Here is a 6,469-nt window from a genome sequence, read left to right as displayed (position 1 = left end):
AGGAAACTAAAATCAGAGAAGTTTAGTGACTTGTCCAAGGTCACACAGCTATTAAGTGTCAGAAGTAAAATCTGAACATAGGTCTCCTGACTCTAGAGTTAGCGTGCCACATTGCCTCCATAGCGAGGTCTGGGTGTTGCATTCTAAAAAGGAATTTGTAAAAGTAATTTAGCTCAAAAAGTTGGGATGTCTTTCTTGCTCTTTTTTTTTTTTCTGTTTTGTTGGTCATCACTGGCCATCTTTCTGTGGCAGATTATTATCTCTAATGCCCCACTATATATGCAAGGATAGGAATTAATTGAACAAACCAATTAAATCACCCCCATCCTCCTTAATGCTATCCTAAATACCTTAACCAGGTTAAGATTACATCCCAATCAATCAGTCGTAGGCTTAAATGGGAAAAAAAAACACATCCTCCAGCAGCTGAGATGGTGTACAGGTTGTGTTCAGATTGGCCTGTGTAAAACCAGGGAGCAAATTCAGAACTGGAAAATTTCAAGCAAGTGGAGAGAAGATGGAATTCTAGATAAATCCCAAAGAAGAAATCTCCTGGGAGGGGAAAGGTGGAGCCTTGGGCCAGTGCCTCTTTCTGTCTCCTCCCTCCCCGTTTCCCCACTAGATAATCAGGAGGACTTCTCTTCCTTGAAGTCCTAGTAGCTTCCTAGATCAGGTGAAGGCAGTCTGTGTATCATGAGCCTCGGCCAACAGCTCCCAGCCTTTCAGGAGTAGCTCTAGAATCCTAAGCAGACTTACTTTACTCACCTAACTTGGGAGTGCAAGTCGGGGTTGGTTCAGTCACCTCCGATCATTGCTACACTGATTTTTAAAATTTATGCTCATTTTTATTTTTTTTCTTGCTTAATTATTTTATTTGTCTTAAATTACATCTTTATGTCATAAAAGGAAGATAAACTCTTCATATAAATGCCTATATGATGACTAAAGTTCATTTTATTAAATGTAAATCTCTAATAGTTGCCAAAACCCCCCATAATTCAACAGCAGTTCAATAAGCATTTGTGAACATGCACAATGTGCTAGGCTTGCAAAGATGGTCCCTTATCCTTAGTGAGCTTACAGTCTAGCAGGGGAAATAAGACAAGAAGAATCCTAGGTGATACTTACTTGATGGCCCTAAGTCTTTGGAATCAAGGGAATATTGGAATCATAGAACATCAGAGCTGAAAGGACTTTTGGGATCATCTAGTAGTCCAAGCTTCCTTATTATTATGCTGACAAAGAAATAGGCTTTCTGTTTTCTTAGCTTGATGCTATTCAATTTAGTGATCATTTATTTAAAAACCTGCTATGTTCAAAGGCATAGTGCTGAGAATACAAATTAAAAAAACTCCTAGTTGTCCTCTGTTTCAGAAAGTAGTAATGTGGTTCATCATCCTGCTTAGTAGCTCAGGGGTGGGGAACCTGTGGCCTCGAGCCGACATGTGGCCCTCTAGGTCCTCAAGCTTCTAGTTTAAGCAAAGAGAGCTATTTGGTTAATGAAAGTCAGGGCTGACTTTTGATGGTTGATGGAACCACTATGGAAGGCCCATTGAGTTAAACAATGAATGCTGAAGGAAGCATAGGGAAAAAGAGGGCATTTCAGGCTGTTCACATCGAAGACCATCCTTATAAAAGTGTACACAGATTTGCAAAATGGAGCATGGCACAAAGCATCTCCTACCCTCATGCTATGAAGGTCAGTGCAGCCGTTCTATTGTGTACCATCTGCTGAACAGAAAACACACAAAAGGGCAAAATGCAAAGGAGAGTGCATTTTACATCAATATCATTTCACTTGCGTTTTTCAGATGTAAGGAACAGAGGATGAGAATCTCTTGACAAAATGGACATCCAGTTCCTTATTGCTTCATGCCTAGATTACTGCAACGCTGGTGTCAGAATTTATTCTCTTCTTCTATACACCCTATACTCCTGCTAGTCCAATTTTCCTTAAATGTCACTTTCACCATTGCTCAGAAACCATCAGTGGCTCTCTATTTCCTATGAAGTCAAATCTGGACTTCTTTGCTTGACTCAAGATCCATTATGGCCTGGCCCCATTCAACCATGGTCTCTTTACTTTAGCCAGGATGAACTATTGTTATTCCCCATACCTGAAAGGGCTTCCCTTCGCCCTCTTCTGTAGATTTTACCTTTATGATATTTTTGGTATGTGCCCCCCCCCCCGGCATTGCCATCACCTTAGTGTTGGCCCTCATCATCTCACACTTGGACTATGCAATAAACATGCTGCCACATGCCTCTCCGTGCCCTAGTCTATCCTCCACACTTGGCTGTCTTCCTAAGGAGTGAGTCTGATGATATCAACCCCTCAATATTCCCCACTGGTACCTGAGTGGCACCATAATGCACAGAGTGCAGGGTCTGGAATCAGGAAGTTCTAAGTTCAAATCTGGCCTTACATACTTACTAGCTGTGTGACCTGGTGCCAGTCACCTAATCTCTGACTGCCTGGCACTTAGACACCTAATAAACATTTGTTGACTGACTCACTATCCAAAATCTATCCACCCTTGAAGGCATAGCTCCATTTATATCTCAGAGTCAAGTGTCTGAGATCAGATTTGAACTCAGGTCCTCTTCACTCCAAGACAGAGCTCTATCCACTGTGCCACCTAGCTGCCCCTCTGCCTCTTTCTTTTTGTACTTCAGTCCTTAGTCATCCATTCCCTTGTCTAAACTTCATGGTTGGCAGCTAGGTGGTACAATGGATAGCGCATTTAGCATGGAGTCAGCAAGACCTGAGCTCAAATCTTGCCTCACGCACCATCTCTGTGACCCCTGGTTAAGTCACTTAACCACTGTTTGCTTCAGTTTCCTCATCTATAAATGGGGATAATGATAGCACCCCTCTCCTAGGCTTTTTACAACCTAATCCCTTTTGATCTTTTCAATCTTCTCATCCTTTCCTCTCTGCCTTGCATTCTGTGATCCAGCAGTACAAGCCTACTTCCTGTTCCTCACACATGACACGCAATCTCTTGTCTCTGAACAGGGTGATGCATATGCCTAGAACTCTCTCCTTACCTTTACCACTCAACATCCCTGGCTTCCTTCAAGACTCAGCTCAAATGTCTGTCTACTGGAAGCCTTTCCCACTCCCCACATCCACCTGAACTTTCCTTCTAACTTTCTTTCTACTATTTAAATCTCATATGTACCTATTTATCTGCAAGTTGTCTTCCCCATTAATCTGTAAGCTCCTTGAAGGTTGCAAGAGTTTTAGTGTTTTACCTTTCTTTGTATTCCCCAGCACTTAGTCCTTAATAAATGCTTGTTAATTGTTGATTGATTGACTGATTGATTAACTGTAGAAGGGAAGATCTTTAGATCATTAGTATGGACTCATACCCAATGCAGAACACCACCTGCCACCATCTCTTTCTGCCAACTGCCAAAATGACATCAAACGAAATTACTGTACAAGTATAAATATCCATTTTTCTTAACTACAGGTGAATGATCAGAGATGAACTCATTTCATATGTGACATTATTTTATTATAATTGATGGGAACTGATTAACAAGTGAAACATAATGAGGGTGGGCTGATCTTAAACTTCTAAGTCTAGGTGTATACATGGGAAGGATGAGGTAGATTTGAATAAAAGTCCCATCTAACTATATTAATGAGAATAAAGTAAACAAAGACAAGTTAGGCTGGTTATTAAAGAGAAGCTTTGAAAGGAAAACTGTTCTCCCTTAGCCATGAGGTCTTCTAAAATCTATTCAAGAAAATGTCTCCAATTACATGTAGGAAGGTGAAGTGTGTTGGGAATAGTAATTTGATAACTTGAAAAGGAGCACCTTTAAAGATAAATTCAGGGCAGGGGTGACAGGCATCTCTAGGATGCTTTATTTCAGAATCTTCCTGCTCATTGAGGTAAAGAAGACACTAAGAGGATTATGGGGGAGAAAAAGGCAAAAGCCTCAGATGCATACGTGCTAAAATTGCCTTGAGATAGAGATATTATTGCCCAACCCCTGACTGTTATTTTTAATCTCTTATTGACAAGTAAAACCTTTCCTACAGAGAAGAATTTGGGACATGTAATCCACACTCTTCAATCCTGGGGTTTGAGATAACCCTGACAATTACAACCTGTTGCTCTTTTATCCATTTAGAACAAGATTTGGAATCTATCACAAATGAACAATTTGGCAAGCACAGCTCTCAGTAAAAATCTATTGTCACTTAATTGGCACCATTTTTTAAAATTGCTGAACCATCTATAAGTACAACACGACAGCAAACTATAGCCCTCTGGCAATTCTGTTATGAGTCAATTTTAAAGTTTGGCATTGTAAATGACAGCTGAATGAGTTATTTTGTCCATGATGCAGTGGGCTAGGTAAAGAAAGACATCTACACAACTATTCACATTGATTATCCGTATCTATCTATCTATCTATCTATCTATCTATCTATCTATCTATCTATCCATCTATCAGTATCTATCTCTCTGTATGCCTGCCTGCCTCTCTATATCTCTATCTCTATTTTTCTATCTCTCTGTTTATCTATCTCTATTTCTTTATCTGTCTGTCTATCTATCTCTCTATCTATCGTTATTTCTCTGTCTCTCTGTTTGCCTATCTATCTCTATCTGTCTGTCTGTCTGTCTGTCTGTCTCTATTTCTCTATCTCTCTGTTTGCCTATCTCTATCTGTCTGTCTGTCTATCTCTATTTCTCTATCTCTCTGTTTGCCTATCTATCTCTATCTATTTGTCTGTCTGTCTATCTACCTCTATTTCTCTGTTTGCCTATCATCTATCTATCTATCTATCTATCTATCTATCTATCTATCTATCTATCTATCTATCCATCTGTCATTGATTGATTGCACAGTGTCCCCATACACAGAATTCAATCCCCTTTTCTTCTTCTTGGTATCCCTAGGTCACTTCAAGGCTCAGCTCAAGTACTCCATTCTATGAGAGGCCTTTCCTGATACTTTTAGCTGCTGGAGACCCCTGCAACACTTGAAATTATTTTGGATTTAATTTGTCTATATTTTTGAAACTTTGGAGTTATCCTCAACTCTTCCCTTTCCCTCACATCCACTCAGTTCTCAAACCTTTTCAATCCTAGCTCCATACTATCTCTTGTATCTATCTCTTTCCCTCCATGTATGGGTCTGTCTCCTTAGTTTAGGTCCTTATCACCTCTCTCTCCTGGATAACTGTGATAATTTCCTATTTGGTCTGTCTGACTCAAGTCTCTTTCTTTAAGTAGTTCCTCCACTCAGCTGTCAAAATGATATTCCTAAAGCATACATTTGTATTTATGTTAAATAAATATCATCATAAATGGAGATGATCATCACCATCACCATCATCATCATCATCATCAAGCATTTATGTATACCTATTATATGCCAGACACTGTGCTAAGTGCCAGGGATACAAAGAAAGGCAAAAACACAGTCTCTCCCATTAAGCAGCTCACAGTTGAGTGGGGGAGACATCCGTCATGCAAATAACTAGGTCCATGCAGGATACATACAATGTAAATGGAATGTCATTTCAGAGAGAAGGCACCAGCAGTAAGGGGGGGGGGAGGAGAGGGGTGGACACCCGGAAATAACCTTTTGCCAAAGGTGAGGTTTAAGCAGGGTCTTGCAGTCCTTCAAAGCCTATCCCTGACCTTCCTAGCTTGTCTTCTTCTACATTGTCCCCTTTCACTCACCCTTTGTTCCAGATAAGCTCACCTTGATATTTCTCACACAAGATAATTCATCTCCCATCTCTGCTGTTGTGCAGATTCTGTGTGTGTGTGTGTATCTGCATATGTGTACACACAAATATATAGATGTGCATATATATTTGTATGTATATTTAGGTGTGCATGTTACACATGATAAATTAATTGGCTATCTCCCCTGACAAAATGTAAGTTCTTTGAAGGGAGGGACTGTTTCATTTTTGTCTCTGTATTTCTAGTGCCTGACATATAATTGCTGCTTATTAAATGTTGGTGGATTTGTTGACACATTTTGTATTTACTTACATGTGTATATATTGTGTCTCTCTCAAACAGAGACTCATTTTGTTTTTGTCTTCATATTCCAGAGCTCGGCACAGTGCCTGGCACATAGTGGTAGCTGTTTATTAAGTGCTCACTGAACTAAATTCTCTAATTCCTTTTCTTAAGTGGAAGGATTTACTACAACAAATAATAAAACCAATTTCAGAAGTGAAAACATTAAAATTATGTATTAAATTCAGTGTGTACAACAGTTATTCTATTGTCTTTAGAAGTAAAGGCTTTGATTACAGAATTCCTGTGTAGATCATTTAAAATTATGTTATAACTCAGTTTTATTCATCAGACCTAAAGGTAAGAACTAAAATTACTTCTCTTATTATCCATTTCACTTTTTATCAGTAGACTGCCCCAGATTCATAAGTAGTTTGGAAAAAAGGATTAGTTGAAGAGTTTTC

This window comes from Phascolarctos cinereus, unplaced genomic scaffold, assembly GCF_003287225.1.
Source record: "Phascolarctos cinereus isolate Bilbo 61053 unplaced genomic scaffold, phaCin_HiC Scaffold_9;HRSCAF=440, whole genome shotgun sequence".
Taxonomy (NCBI): Eukaryota; Metazoa; Chordata; class Mammalia; order Diprotodontia; family Phascolarctidae; genus Phascolarctos; species Phascolarctos cinereus.
The sequence above is the reverse complement of the archived record's forward strand: the minus strand, read 5'-3'. Positions refer to the sequence as shown.